The following is a 16,261-nucleotide window of genomic DNA, read 5'->3' as shown; positions in this document are numbered from 1 at the left end:
GGAACTCTTTGCCAGAGGATTTGGGAAGGTCAAGACTATAACAGAGTTCAAAAAAGAACTAGATAAGTTCATGGAGGAGAGGTCCATCAATGGCTATTAGCCAGGTTGGGCAGCGATGGTGTCCTAGCCTCTGTTTGCCAGGAGCTGGGAATGGGTGACTGGGGATGGATCACTCAATGATTCCCAATCTGTTCTTTCCCTCTGGGGCACCTGGCATTGACCACTGTCGGGAGACAGGACACTGCGCTAGATGGACCTTTGGTCTGACCCAATGTGGCCATTCTTATGTTTGGTTTGTTAGTCACCTGGCACACGGCACATGGGGTCCTTTCGGGAGCACAGAGAACTGAAGATTAAAGCACAGCCCATGCTGGTCAGCCTAGTGTGATGAAGTGGGATTTTATTCATCCTGTTATGTTGCATGTGAGTCTTACTGTCCTAAACTGATACTGTGTGTGCCTCAGTTTCCCTGTGTGCTGCACCAGTACTTAGGTGGTGGGAATTGGGTGTGTGATTTTGCTGAGGCACTCAGGGCAGGTAAGACTGCCTAGCTATTTGCACCTATGTAACTTGAGACCCAGGAGGTGGGGTGTGACCACCTTTGGCCCAGGAAGTGAGACAAAGAGAAGGAGAAGGAGCATGAAGGGGGGTGTCAGGGTTCCCTCCCCACTCTGAGGTACAGATGTGGGGACCCGCACGAAAGACCCCCTAAGCTTATATTCCACCATCTTAGGTTAAAAACTTCCCCAAGGCACAAATACCTTTCCTTGTCCTTGGGCAGTATTGCTGCCACCACCAAGTGATTTAAACAAACATACAGGGAGGGGCAACTTGGAGCCCTATCCCCCCAAAATACCCCCCAAAACCCTTCACCCCCTTTTCTGGGGAGGCTTTAGAATAATATACCAACCAATAGGTTAAACAAAGTGAGCACAGACCAAATCACTGGTGTTTTAGAACACTGAAAATCAATCAGGTTCTTAAAAGAAGTATTTTATTATAAAGAAAAAAGTAAAAGAAGCACCTCTGCAAAATCAGGATGGAAGACAACTTTACAGGGTAAATAAAAAGATTTAAAAAACAGAGGATTCCCCTCTGATTTTGCTTCCCAGTTACAAAACAGAAGAGCTGGCTGTATTTTAAAGAATCCTTATTGAGGTTACAGGGACAAACCATCCCGATGTGTCAAAAGAATAGTAAATATGGCAGGCGACCAGCTTGGCTTAACAATGAAATCCTTGCTGATCTTCAACACAAAAAAGAAGCTTACAAGAAGTGGAAGATTGGACAAATGACCAGGGATAAGTATAAAAATATTGCTCGGGCATGCAGGAGTGAAATCAGGAAGGCCAAATCACACCTGGAGTTGCAGCTAGCAAGAGATGTTAAGAGTAACAAGAAGGGTTTCTTCAGGTATGTTGGCAACAAGAAGAAAGTCAAGGAAAGTGTGGGCCCCTTACTGAATGAGGGAGGCAACCTAGTGACGGAGGATGTGGAAAAAGCTAATGTACTCAATGCTTTTTTTTGCCTCTGTCTTCACGAACAAGGTCAGCTCCCAGACTACTGTACTGGGCAGCACAGCATGGGGAGGAGGTGACCAGCCCGCTGTGGAGAAAGAAGTGGCTCGGGACTATTTAGAAAAGCTGGACGAGCACAAGTCCATGGGGCAGGATGCGTTGCATCCGAGAGTGCTAAAGGAGTTGGCGGATGTGATTACAGAGACATTGGCCATTATCTTTGAAAACTCATGGCGATGGGGGGAAGTCCCGGACGACTGGAAAAAGGCTAATGTAGTGCCCATCTTTAAAAAAGGGAAGAAGGAGGATCCTGGGAACTACAGGCCAGTCAGCCTCACCTCAGTCCCTGGAAAAATCATGGAGCAGGTCCTCAAGGAATCCATTCTGAAGCACTTAGAGGAGAGGAAAGTGATCAGGAACAGACAGCATGGATTCACCAAGGGCAAGTGTCAAGGTTCCTCCCCCACTCTGAACTCTAGGGTACAGATGTGGGGACCTGCATGAAAAACCTCCTAAGCTTATCTTTACCAGCTTAGGTCAAAACTTCCCCAAGGTACAAAGTATTCCACCCGTGGTCCTTGGAATGGCCGCTACCACCACCAAACTAATACTGGTTACTGGGGAAGAGCTGTTTGGACGCGTCTTTCCCCCCAAAATACTTCCCAAAACCCTGCACCCCACTTCCTGGACAAGGTTTGGTAAAAAGCCTCACCAATTTGCCTAGGTGACTACAGACCCAGACCCTTGGATCTTAAGAACAATGAACAATCCTCCCAACACTTGCACCCCCCCCTTTCCTGGGAAATGTTGGATAAAAAGCCTCACCAATTTGCATAGGTGACCACAGACCCAAACCCTTGGATCTGAGAACAATGAAAAAACATTCAGTTTTTTACAAGAAGACTTTTAATAGAAAATAGAAGTAAATAGAAATGAAGAAATCCCCCCTGTAAAATCAGGATGGTAGATATCTTACAGGGTAATTAGATTCAAAAACATAGAGAACCCCTCTAGGCAAAACCTTAAGTTACAAAAAGATACACAGACAGAAATAGTTATTCTATTCAGCACAATTCTTTTCTCAGCCATTTAAAGAAATCATAATCTAACACATACCTAGCTAGATTACTTACTAAAAGTTCTAAGACTCCATTCCTGGTCTATCCCTGGCCAAGCACAGCATACAGACAGACCCAGACCCTTTGTTTCTCTCCCTCCTCCCAGCTTTTTAAAGTATCTTGTCTCCTCATTGGTCATTTTGGTCAGGTGCCAGCGAGGTTACCTTTAGCTTCTTAACCCTTTACAGGTGAGAGGAGCTTTCCCCTGGCCAGGAGGGATTTCAAAGGGGTTTACCCTTCCCTTTATATTTATGACACCCCCCCCAAATCTCAGCTAGGGTGAAACACTGGCTGGGATTTCTTCCTGGAGCTCTAGGAAAAACAGAGTTAATAAGACACATGCATCTCTAAATATACTACCAAGTACATAAAGACTAATAATATTTTCCACATCTTAAGGACGATTTTAACCAGTTGATTCTGGGAAACTTTCACGGGAGAGTGCATCAGCCACTTTGTTAGAAGCTCCTGAGATGTGTTGGATGTCGAAATCAAAATCTTGGAGAGCTAAACTCCACCGAAGAAGTTTTTTGTTAGTTTCTTTGACTGTGTGAAGCCACTTCAGTGCAGCATGGTCGGTTTGCAGGTGGAAACGCCGTCCCCAAACATATGGGCGTAGCTTTTCCAGAGCGTAGACAATGGCATAACATTCTTTTTCAGTGACTGACCAGTTGCTTTCCCTCTCAGACAGTTTTTTGCTGAGAAACACTACAGGGTGGAATTCTTGATCAGGTCCTTTTTGCATTAAAACTGCTCCCACACCACGCTCGGATACATCTGTGGTTACTAGGAACGGTTTGTCAAAGTCTGGGGCCCTTAGTACAGGGTCAGACATAAGTGTCGCTTTAAGCTTGTTAAAGGCCTTCTGACACTTTCCGGTCCACTGAACAGCATTTGGCTGTTTCTTTTTGGTTAGGTCTGTCAGTGGGGCAGCGATTTGGCTGTAGTGCGGTACAAATCGTCTGTAATAACCGGCCAAGCCTAAGAAGGATTGAACCTGTTTCTTTGACTTTGGGACAGGCCACTTTTGGATAGCATCCACTTTGGCCTGTAGGGGGCTGATAGTTCCTTGACCCACCTGGTGTCCAAGGTAAGTCACTCTGTTTAGGCCTATTTGACACTTCTTAGCCTTAACAGTTAGTCCTGCCTCCCTTATGCGCTCAAGGACTTTTTGTAGATGTTCCAGGTGGTCTGCCCAGGAATCCGAAAATATGGCCACATCGTCAAGGTAGGCGACTGCATATTCTCCTAATCCCGCTAGGAGACCATCTACAAGTCTTTGGAAAGTGGCGGGTGCATTTCGCAGCCCGAAAGGGAGTACATTAAATTCATACAGCCCGAGATGTGTGATGAAGGCTGACCTTTCCTTGGCAGATTCATCTAGCGGTACCTGCCAGTACCCCTTTGTTAAGTCCAAGGTAGAGATGAACTGGGCCCGTCCCAGTTTCTCTAACCGTTCATCTGTGTGTGGCATTGGATAGTTGTCTGGGCGAGTTACAGCATTTAGCTTACGGTAGTCCACGCAAAAACGTATTTCCCCATCTGGTTTGGGAACTAGAACCACTGGAGATGCCCATGCACTTTCAGAGGGGCGGATTACACCCATCTGTAACATATCCTGGATCTCCCGTTCTATAGCAGTTTTAGCTTGAGGAGACACCCGGTAAGGTTGGACTCTAATCGGGTGAGCATTACCTGTGTCAATGGAGTGGTATGCCCGTTCAGTCAGTCCTGGGGTGGCTGAGAACGTTGGCGCGTAGCTAGTGCACAGCTCCTGGATCTGCTGTCGCTGCATACGCCCAAGGGTCATGGAGAGGTTCACCTCTTCCACACCACCAGCACATTTCCCTTCGTAGTAGACACCTTCAGGCCACTCAGCATCATCTTCTCCCTGGGCTGTAAACTGACCAACCTTTAATTCTCTGGAATAACAGGGCTTTAGAGAATTAATATGGTACACCTTAGGCTTTCGGTTGGAGGTGGGGAATGCTATGAGATAATTAACAGCTCCCAGGCGCTCCTGGACCGTGAATGGCCCTTCCCACGATGCTTCCATTTTATGGGCCTGGAGCGCCCTTAAGACCATGACCCTGTCTCCTACTTTGAAGGAACGCTCTCTGGCATGTTTATCATACCAGGCTTTTTGCTCTTTTTGAGCATCCTGTAAGTTTTCTCTAGCAAGGGCTAAAGAGGTTCGGAGGGTGTTTTGTAGGTTGGTTACAAAGTCCAGAATGTTAGTTCCTGGAGAAGGTGTAAATCCCTCCCATTGCTGCTTCACCAACTGCAATGGCCCCTTAACCTCACGGCCATATACAAGTTCAAATGGGGAAAACCCTAAACTGGGATGTGGTACAGCTCTGTAGGCAAAGAGCAACTGCTGCAACACTAGGTCCCAATCATTGGAGTGCTCATTTACGAATTTACGTATCATGGCCCCCAAAGTTCCATTAAACTTCTCCACCATGCCATTTGTTTGATGGTGGTAAGGAGTGGCAACCAAGTGATTTACCCCATGAGCTTCCCAAAGGTTTTTCATAGTTCCTGCCAGGAAATTAGTCCCTGCATCTGTGAGGATGTCGGAGGGCCAACCTACCCGGGCAAAAATGTCTGCTAGTGCCTGGCACACACTTTTAGCCCTGGTGTTGCTTAGAGCTACTGCTTCCGGCCATCGGGTGGCAAAATCCATGAAAGTCAGTATGTACTGCTTTCCTCTGGGTGTCTTTTTCGGAAAAGGACCCAGAATATCCACAGCTACTCGCTGAAATGGAACTTCAATGATGGGGAGTGGTTGTAGAGGGGCTTTGACCTGGTCTTGGGATTTTCCCACTCTCTGGCACACCTCACAAGACTGGACATAGGTAGAAACATCCTTGCCCATTCCCTCCCAGTGGAATGACCCCCCAAAACGGTCTTTGGTCCTGTTCACCCCAGCATGGCCACTAGGGTGATCGTGGGCTAAGCTCAAGAGCTTGGCCCGGTATTTAGTTGGAACTACCAACTGTCTCTGAGGATGCCAGTCTTCCTGGTGTCCACCAGAAAGAGTTTCCTTGTATAAAAGTCCTCTTTCTACAACAAACCTGGATCGATTAGAAGAGCTGAGAGGCGGTGGGTTGCTCCGTGCCGCCGTCCAAGCTCTCTGGAGGCTTTCATCTGCTTCCTGTTCGGTCTGGAACTGTTCCCTTGATGCTGGAGACATCAGTCCCTCATTGGATTGTGGACCTAGGCTTGGTCCCTCTGGAAGCGATATAGGGGATGGAGCTGTTTCTGTTGACTGTGCACCGCTCTCCGCTGGTGCGCTATGTTGGGATTCAGGCTCCGGCTGAGCCTCTTGTGTTGGGTTATCAGCTGCTGCCAGTTCAGGGTCGGTGGGGCCCTCTGGTGTTGAGGTTGCAAGTACTGGATTCAGTGCTGACACTGGGTCTGGTGTTGGTTGTTCGGCTGGTTCCGGTTCTGGGACTGGTTCCGTCTGGGTCTCTGGGACTGGATCCACTACTGCTGTTGCAGACATTGGCCTGGGGTCCGGGTCCATCACCTCTGACTGGGTCCTGATAGAAGTTTCCGGAACAGAGCTAGGCCTCACGGCTTGTTTAGCCTGGCTGCGGGTGACCATTTCCACCCTCTTGGCCTGCTTCACATGATTGGCCAAGTCTTCCCCCAACAGCATGGGAATGGGATAATCATCATAGACTGCAAAAGTCCATGTTCCTGACCAGCCCTTGTACTGGACAGGCAACTTGGCTGTAGGCAAATTGAAAGAGTTGGACTTGAAGGGTTGAATCGTCACTTGGATCTCTGGGTTGATTAAATTGGGGTCCACTAAGGAAGCATGGATAGCTGACACTTGTGCTCCGGTGTCCCTCCACGCGGTGACCTTCTTCCCGCCCACACTCACAGTTTCCCTCCGCTCCAAGGGTATCTGGGAAGTATCTGGGCCTGTGGACCTCTGGTGTGATTCCGGTGCAATGAACTGTAATCTGTTGGGGTTCTTGGGGCAGTTGGCCTTTACATGCCCCAGCTCGTTACATTTAAAACATCGTCCAGCTGACGGGTCACTGGGGCGAGGAGGGTTGCTGGAGAACGGGGTGGCAGGACGATAAGGGGTCTGGAGGGTTCTTTGGGAGGTAGGTGGGGCTTTGGGCGGCCCCCGGTAATAGGGTGTGGTCTGGGGTGGTCCCTTCTGGTCTCCGCTCCAACTGCGACCAGTTTTCTTCTTCTCTGCCACCTCCACCCATCTGGCTCCAATCTCTCCTGCCTCGATTACAGTTTTGGGTTTCCCATCTAGGATGTATCTTTCTATTTCCTCAGGAACACCCTCTAAGAATTGTTCCATTTGCATTAGGAAGGGCAAATTTACTGGAGATTCAACACTTGCTCCTGATATCCAGGCATCCCAATGTTTCACAATGTGGTAGGCATGTCGGGTAAATGACATGTCTGGTTTCCACCTTAGGGCTCTGAACCTCCGACGAGACTGCTCGGGTGTTATCCCCATTCTGACTCTCGCCTTGGACTTAAACCGTTCATACTTGTTCATGTGTTCTTTAGGCATTTCAGCTGCCACCTCAGCTAAGGGTCCACTGAGCTGCGGCCTCAGCTCTATCATGTATTGGTCAGTAGAGATGTTGTACCCAAGGCAGGCCCTTTCGAAGTTTTCTAAGAAGGCCTCAGTATCATCACCTGCCTTGTAGGGATGGGAAGTGGTACCTGGAGAAGGATTGCTAGGGTTTGTTGGTATATTCTTCTGGGCCTTTATCCTCTCCACCTCCTCCACATGCTTCCTCTCTTTTTCCTTCTCCTCCTCCACATGCTTCCTCTCTTTTTCCTTCTCCTCCTCCACATGCTTCCTTGCCTCCATTTCCCTCTTGTGGGCAGCCTCCTGTACCTCCTTCTCCAGCCGCATGAGTTCTATCTGTCTTTCATGTTCCCTTTGTCTTTCCTCAGCCTGAAATTTGGCTAATTCCAGCTGTAGTCGAGCTGAGGATTTGGTCATTCTAACCTCTCTGTTTTTAACTAACTTTACACCCGAGGTTTAGAAAAAACAAACAAAACTTGGCTGTAAAATTTTGCTGTGCTGGAATAGAATACCTATTCTCTGATAGTGATTGTCAGCCTACAGAAAAAGACAATTCCCTTGTCTCTGCTCTGGGCCCAACTTAAAGCAAAAAACCTCCAACTACTTGGAAACCTGCTTACCCAGCCCAAAGAAAAAGCAAATGGGTAGAACACACACCCCCTATTTACTTTTAGGAAGAAAAGAAAAAAAAAACCTCTGGGTTGGAAGACTGTGAATTTCCCTGCAGGAGTTAAGTACCCTGCCTCCAGGCAAAGAAAACCTGCAATTCACAAGATAATCCCCTTTTGTCTCTGCTTGGCCACAAAGCAGAGAAAAAAACAATCTGCTTTCAGTTTCAACTGCTTTCTGGACTTCCTTTCCAAAGGAAAAAATAATTTCTTTTTAAAATCTGTATTTCTAGTTCAAAAAATCTCAACTGGATCTCAAAATGATTTCAGGTTAATCCCACCACTATGCCACCATGTCAAGGTTCCTCCCCCACTCTGAACTCTAGGGTACAGATGTGGGGACCTGCATGAAAAACCTCCTAAGCTTATCTTTACCAGCTTAGGTCAAAACTTCCCCAAGGTACAAAGTATTCCACCCGTGGTCCTTGGAATGGCCGCTACCACCACCAAACTAATACTGGTTACTGGGGAAGAGCTGTTTGGACGCGTCTTTCCCCCCAAAATACTTCCCAAAACCCTGCACCCCACTTCCTGGACAAGGTTTGGTAAAAAGCCTCACCAATTTGCCTAGGTGACTACAGACCCAGACCCTTGGATCTTAAGAACAATGAACAATCCTCCCAACACTTGCACCCCCCCCTTTCCTGGGAAATGTTGGATAAAAAGCCTCACCAATTTGCATAGGTGACCACAGACCCAAACCCTTGGATCTGAGAACAATGAAAAAACATTCAGTTTTTTACAAGAAGACTTTTAATAGAAAATAGAAGTAAATAGAAATGAAGAAATCCCCCCTGTAAAATCAGGATGGTAGATATCTTACAGGGTAATTAGATTCAAAAACATAGAGAACCCCTCTAGGCAAAACCTTAAGTTACAAAAAGATACACAGACAGAAATAGTTATTCTATTCAGCACAATTCTTTTCTCAGCCATTTAAAGAAATCATAATCTAACACATACCTAGCTAGATTACTTACTAAAAGTTCTAAGACTCCATTCCTGGTCTATCCCTGGCCAAGCACAGCATACAGACAGACCCAGACCCTTTGTTTCTCTCCCTCCTCCCAGCTTTTTAAAGTATCTTGTCTCCTCATTGGTCATTTTGGTCAGGTGCCAGCGAGGTTACCTTTAGCTTCTTAACCCTTTACAGGTGAGAGGAGCTTTCCCCTGGCCAGGAGGGATTTCAAAGGGGTTTACCCTTCCCTTTATATTTATGACACCCCCCCCAAATCTCAGCTAGGGTGAAACACTGGCTGGGATTTCTTCCTGGAGCTCTAGGAAAAACAGAGTTAATAAGACACATGCATCTCTAAATATACTACCAAGTACATAAAGACTAATAATATTTTCCACATCTTAAGGACGATTTTAACCAGTTGATTCTGGGAAACTTTCACGGGAGAGTGCATCAGCCACTTTGTTAGAAGCTCCTGAGATGTGTTGGATGTCGAAATCAAAATCTTGGAGAGCTAAACTCCACCGAAGAAGTTTTTTGTTAGTTTCTTTGACTGTGTGAAGCCACTTCAGTGCAGCATGGTCGGTTTGCAGGTGGAAACGCCGTCCCCAAACATATGGGCGTAGCTTTTCCAGAGCGTAGACAATGGCATAACATTCTTTTTCAGTGACTGACCAGTTGCTTTCCCTCTCAGACAGTTTTTTGCTGAGAAACACTACAGGGTGGAATTCTTGATCAGGTCCTTTTTGCATTAAAACTGCTCCCACACCACGCTCGGATACATCTGTGGTTACTAGGAACGGTTTGTCAAAGTCTGGGGCCCTTAGTACAGGGTCAGACATAAGTGTCGCTTTAAGCTTGTTAAAGGCCTTCTGACACTTTCCGGTCCACTGAACAGCATTTGGCTGTTTCTTTTTGGTTAGGTCTGTCAGTGGGGCAGCGATTTGGCTGTAGTGCGGTACAAATCGTCTGTAATAACCGGCCAAGCCTAAGAAGGATTGAACCTGTTTCTTTGACTTTGGGACAGGCCACTTTTGGATAGCATCCACTTTGGCCTGTAGGGGGCTGATAGTTCCTTGACCCACCTGGTGTCCAAGGTAAGTCACTCTGTTTAGGCCTATTTGACACTTCTTAGCCTTAACAGTTAGTCCTGCCTCCCTTATGCGCTCAAGGACTTTTTGTAGATGTTCCAGGTGGTCTGCCCAGGAATCCGAAAATATGGCCACATCGTCAAGGTAGGCGACTGCATATTCTCCTAATCCCGCTAGGAGACCATCTACAAGTCTTTGGAAAGTGGCGGGTGCATTTCGCAGCCCGAAAGGGAGTACATTAAATTCATACAGCCCGAGATGTGTGATGAAGGCTGACCTTTCCTTGGCAGATTCATCTAGCGGTACCTGCCAGTACCCCTTTGTTAAGTCCAAGGTAGAGATGAACTGGGCCCGTCCCAGTTTCTCTAACCGTTCATCTGTGTGTGGCATTGGATAGTTGTCTGGGCGAGTTACAGCATTTAGCTTACGGTAGTCCACGCAAAAACGTATTTCCCCATCTGGTTTGGGAACTAGAACCACTGGAGATGCCCATGCACTTTCAGAGGGGCGGATTACACCCATCTGTAACATATCCTGGATCTCCCGTTCTATAGCAGTTTTAGCTTGAGGAGACACCCGGTAAGGTTGGACTCTAATCGGGTGAGCATTACCTGTGTCAATGGAGTGGTATGCCCGTTCAGTCAGTCCTGGGGTGGCTGAGAACGTTGGCGCGTAGCTAGTGCACAGCTCCTGGATCTGCTGTCGCTGCATACGCCCAAGGGTCATGGAGAGGTTCACCTCTTCCACACCACCAGCACATTTCCCTTCGTAGTAGACACCTTCAGGCCACTCAGCATCATCTTCTCCCTGGGCTGTAAACTGACCAACCTTTAATTCTCTGGAATAACAGGGCTTTAGAGAATTAATATGGTACACCTTAGGCTTTCGGTTGGAGGTGGGGAATGCTATGAGATAATTAACAGCTCCCAGGCGCTCCTGGACCGTGAATGGCCCTTCCCACGATGCTTCCATTTTATGGGCCTGGAGCGCCCTTAAGACCATGACCCTGTCTCCTACTTTGAAGGAACGCTCTCTGGCATGTTTATCATACCAGGCTTTTTGCTCTTTTTGAGCATCCTGTAAGTTTTCTCTAGCAAGGGCTAAAGAGGTTCGGAGGGTGTTTTGTAGGTTGGTTACAAAGTCCAGAATGTTAGTTCCTGGAGAAGGTGTAAATCCCTCCCATTGCTGCTTCACCAACTGCAATGGCCCCTTAACCTCACGGCCATATACAAGTTCAAATGGGGAAAACCCTAAACTGGGATGTGGTACAGCTCTGTAGGCAAAGAGCAACTGCTGCAACACTAGGTCCCAATCATTGGAGTGCTCATTTACGAATTTACGTATCATGGCCCCCAAAGTTCCATTAAACTTCTCCACCATGCCATTTGTTTGATGGTGGTAAGGAGTGGCAACCAAGTGATTTACCCCATGAGCTTCCCAAAGGTTTTTCATAGTTCCTGCCAGGAAATTAGTCCCTGCATCTGTGAGGATGTCGGAGGGCCAACCTACCCGGGCAAAAATGTCTGCTAGTGCCTGGCACACACTTTTAGCCCTGGTGTTGCTTAGAGCTACTGCTTCCGGCCATCGGGTGGCAAAATCCATGAAAGTCAGTATGTACTGCTTTCCTCTGGGTGTCTTTTTCGGAAAAGGACCCAGAATATCCACAGCTACTCGCTGAAATGGAACTTCAATGATGGGGAGTGGTTGTAGAGGGGCTTTGACCTGGTCTTGGGATTTTCCCACTCTCTGGCACACCTCACAAGACTGGACATAGGTAGAAACATCCTTGCCCATTCCCTCCCAGTGGAATGACCCCCCAAAACGGTCTTTGGTCCTGTTCACCCCAGCATGGCCACTAGGGTGATCGTGGGCTAAGCTCAAGAGCTTGGCCCGGTATTTAGTTGGAACTACCAACTGTCTCTGAGGATGCCAGTCTTCCTGGTGTCCACCAGAAAGAGTTTCCTTGTATAAAAGTCCTCTTTCTACAACAAACCTGGATCGATTAGAAGAGCTGAGAGGCGGTGGGTTGCTCCGTGCCGCCGTCCAAGCTCTCTGGAGGCTTTCATCTGCTTCCTGTTCGGTCTGGAACTGTTCCCTTGATGCTGGAGACATCAGTCCCTCATTGGATTGTGGACCTAGGCTTGGTCCCTCTGGAAGCGATATAGGGGATGGAGCTGTTTCTGTTGACTGTGCACCGCTCTCCGCTGGTGCGCTATGTTGGGATTCAGGCTCCGGCTGAGCCTCTTGTGTTGGGTTATCAGCTGCTGCCAGTTCAGGGTCGGTGGGGCCCTCTGGTGTTGAGGTTGCAAGTACTGGATTCAGTGCTGACACTGGGTCTGGTGTTGGTTGTTCGGCTGGTTCCGGTTCTGGGACTGGTTCCGTCTGGGTCTCTGGGACTGGATCCACTACTGCTGTTGCAGACATTGGCCTGGGGTCCGGGTCCATCACCTCTGACTGGGTCCTGATAGAAGTTTCCGGAACAGAGCTAGGCCTCACGGCTTGTTTAGCCTGGCTGCGGGTGACCATTTCCACCCTCTTGGCCTGCTTCACATGATTGGCCAAGTCTTCCCCCAACAGCATGGGAATGGGATAATCATCATAGACTGCAAAAGTCCATGTTCCTGACCAGCCCTTGTACTGGACAGGCAACTTGGCTGTAGGCAAATTGAAAGAGTTGGACTTGAAGGGTTGAATCGTCACTTGGATCTCTGGGTTGATTAAATTGGGGTCCACTAAGGAAGCATGGATAGCTGACACTTGTGCTCCGGTGTCCCTCCACGCGGTGACCTTCTTCCCGCCCACACTCACAGTTTCCCTCCGCTCCAAGGGTATCTGGGAAGTATCTGGGCCTGTGGACCTCTGGTGTGATTCCGGTGCAATGAACTGTAATCTGTTGGGGTTCTTGGGGCAGTTGGCCTTTACATGCCCCAGCTCGTTACATTTAAAACATCGTCCAGCTGACGGGTCACTGGGGCGAGGAGGGTTGCTGGAGAACGGGGTGGCAGGACGATAAGGGGTCTGGAGGGTTCTTTGGGAGGTAGGTGGGGCTTTGGGCGGCCCCCGGTAATAGGGTGTGGTCTGGGGTGGTCCCTTCTGGTCTCCGCTCCAACTGCGACCAGTTTTCTTCTTCTCTGCCACCTCCACCCATCTGGCTCCAATCTCTCCTGCCTCGATTACAGTTTTGGGTTTCCCATCTAGGATGTATCTTTCTATTTCCTCAGGAACACCCTCTAAGAATTGTTCCATTTGCATTAGGAAGGGCAAATTTACTGGAGATTCAACACTTGCTCCTGATATCCAGGCATCCCAATGTTTCACAATGTGGTAGGCATGTCGGGTAAATGACATGTCTGGTTTCCACCTTAGGGCTCTGAACCTCCGACGAGACTGCTCGGGTGTTATCCCCATTCTGACTCTCGCCTTGGACTTAAACCGTTCATACTTGTTCATGTGTTCTTTAGGCATTTCAGCTGCCACCTCAGCTAAGGGTCCACTGAGCTGCGGCCTCAGCTCTATCATGTATTGGTCAGTAGAGATGTTGTACCCAAGGCAGGCCCTTTCGAAGTTTTCTAAGAAGGCCTCAGTATCATCACCTGCCTTGTAGGGATGGGAAGTGGTACCTGGAGAAGGATTGCTAGGGTTTGTTGGTATATTCTTCTGGGCCTTTATCCTCTCCACCTCCTCCACATGCTTCCTCTCTTTTTCCTTCTCCTCCTCCACATGCTTCCTCTCTTTTTCCTTCTCCTCCTCCACATGCTTCCTTGCCTCCATTTCCCTCTTGTGGGCAGCCTCCTGTACCTCCTTCTCCAGCCGCATGAGTTCTATCTGTCTTTCATGTTCCCTTTGTCTTTCCTCAGCCTGAAATTTGGCTAATTCCAGCTGTAGTCGAGCTGAGGATTTGGTCATTCTAACCTCTCTGTTTTTAACTAACTTTACACCCGAGGTTTAGAAAAAACAAACAAAACTTGGCTGTAAAATTTTGCTGTGCTGGAATAGAATACCTATTCTCTGATAGTGATTGTCAGCCTACAGAAAAAGACAATTCCCTTGTCTCTGCTCTGGGCCCAACTTAAAGCAAAAAACCTCCAACTACTTGGAAACCTGCTTACCCAGCCCAAAGAAAAAGCAAATGGGTAGAACACACACCCCCTATTTACTTTTAGGAAGAAAAGAAAAAAAAAACCTCTGGGTTGGAAGACTGTGAATTTCCCTGCAGGAGTTAAGTACCCTGCCTCCAGGCAAAGAAAACCTGCAATTCACAAGATAATCCCCTTTTGTCTCTGCTTGGCCACAAAGCAGAGAAAAAAACAATCTGCTTTCAGTTTCAACTGCTTTCTGGACTTCCTTTCCAAAGGAAAAAATAATTTCTTTTTAAAATCTGTATTTCTAGTTCAAAAAATCTCAACTGGATCTCAAAATGATTTCAGGTTAATCCCACCACTATGCCACCATGTCAAGGTTCCTCCCCCACTCTGAACTCTAGGGTACAGATGTGGGGACCTGCATGAAAAACCTCCTAAGCTTATCTTTACCAGCTTAGGTCAAAACTTCCCCAAGGTACAAAGTATTCCACCCGTGGTCCTTGGAATGGCCGCTACCACCACCAAACTAATACTGGTTACTGGGGAAGAGCTGTTTGGACGCGTCTTTCCCCCCAAAATACTTCCCAAAACCCTGCACCCCACTTCCTGGACAAGGTTTGGTAAAAAGCCTCACCAATTTGCCTAGGTGACTACAGACCCAGACCCTTGGATCTTAAGAACAATGAACAATCCTCCCAACACTTGCACCCCCCCCTTTCCTGGGAAATGTTGGATAAAAAGCCTCACCAATTTGCATAGGTGACCACAGACCCAAACCCTTGGATCTGAGAACAATGAAAAAACATTCAGTTTTTTACAAGAAGACTTTTAATAGAAAATAGAAGTAAATAGAAATGAAGAAATCCCCCCTGTAAAATCAGGATGGTAGATATCTTACAGGGTAATTAGATTCAAAAACATAGAGAACCCCTCTAGGCAAAACCTTAAGTTACAAAAAGATACACAGACAGAAATAGTTATTCTATTCAGCACAATTCTTTTCTCAGCCATTTAAAGAAATCATAATCTAACACATACCTAGCTAGATTACTTACTAAAAGTTCTAAGACTCCATTCCTGGTCTATCCCTGGCCAAGCACAGCATACAGACAGACCCAGACCCTTTGTTTCTCTCCCTCCTCCCAGCTTTTTAAAGTATCTTGTCTCCTCATTGGTCATTTTGGTCAGGTGCCAGCGAGGTTACCTTTAGCTTCTTAACCCTTTACAGGTGAGAGGAGCTTTCCCCTGGCCAGGAGGGATTTCAAAGGGGTTTACCCTTCCCTTTATATTTATGACAGCAAGTCATGCCTGACTAATCTAATTGCCTTCTATGATGAGATAACTGGCTCTGTGGATGAGGGGAAAGCAGTGGATGTGTTGCTCCTTGACTTTAGCAAAGCTTTTGACACGGTCTCCCACAGTATTCTTGCCAGCAAGTTAAAGAAGTATGGGCTGGATGAATGCACTATAAGGTGGATAGAAAGTTGGCTAGATTGTCGGGCTCAACGGGTACTGATCAATGGCTCCATGTCTAGTTGGCAGCCGGTATCAAGTGGAGTGCCCCAAGGGTCGGTCCTGGGGCTGGTTTTGTTCAATATCTTCATAAATGATCTGGAGGATGGGGTGGATTGCACCCTCAGCAAGTTTGCAGATGACACTAAACTGGGAGGAGAGGTAGATACGCTGGAGGGCAGGGATAGGATACAGAGGGACCTAGACAAATTAGAGGATTGGGCCAAAAGAAATCTGATGAGGTTCAACAAGGACAAGTGCAGAGTCCTGCACTTAGGATGGAAGAATCCCATGCACCGCTACAGACTAGGGACCGAGTGGCTGGGCAGCAGTTCTGCAGAAAAGGACCTAGGGGTTACAGTGGACGAGAAGCTGGATATGAGTCAACAGTGTGCCCTTGTTGCCAAGAAGGCCAATGGCATTTTGGGATGTATAAGTAGGGACATTGCCAGCAGATCAAGGGACGTGATCGTTCCCCTCTATTCAACATTGGTGAGGCCTCATCTGGAGTACTGTGTCCAGTTTTGGGCCCCACACTACAAGAAGGATGTGGAAAAATTGGAAAGAGTCCAGCGGAAGGCAACAAAAATGATTAGGGGACTGGAACACATGACTTATGAGGAGAGGCTGAGGGAACTGGGATTGTTTCGACTGCGGAAGAGAAGAATGAGGAGGGATTTGATAGCTGCTTTCAACTACCTGAAAGGGGGCTCCAAAGAGGATGGCTCTAGACTATTCTCAG

At 47.6% G+C, this 16,261-nt stretch overlaps 1 protein-coding gene across 1 annotated transcript in view; it reads right to left on the bottom strand.

Moving 5' to 3' along the window:
- LOC144265861 (prostasin-like) overlaps positions 1-16,261 on the bottom strand; it is a 363,252-nt gene that overhangs the window by 213,439 nt on the left and 133,552 nt on the right.

The sequence above is a fragment of the Eretmochelys imbricata genome, chromosome 6 (assembly GCF_965152235.1).
Source record: "Eretmochelys imbricata isolate rEreImb1 chromosome 6, rEreImb1.hap1, whole genome shotgun sequence".
Taxonomy (NCBI): domain Eukaryota; kingdom Metazoa; phylum Chordata; order Testudines; family Cheloniidae; genus Eretmochelys; species Eretmochelys imbricata.
This window is presented reverse-complemented; position numbering and strand designations above follow the sequence as displayed.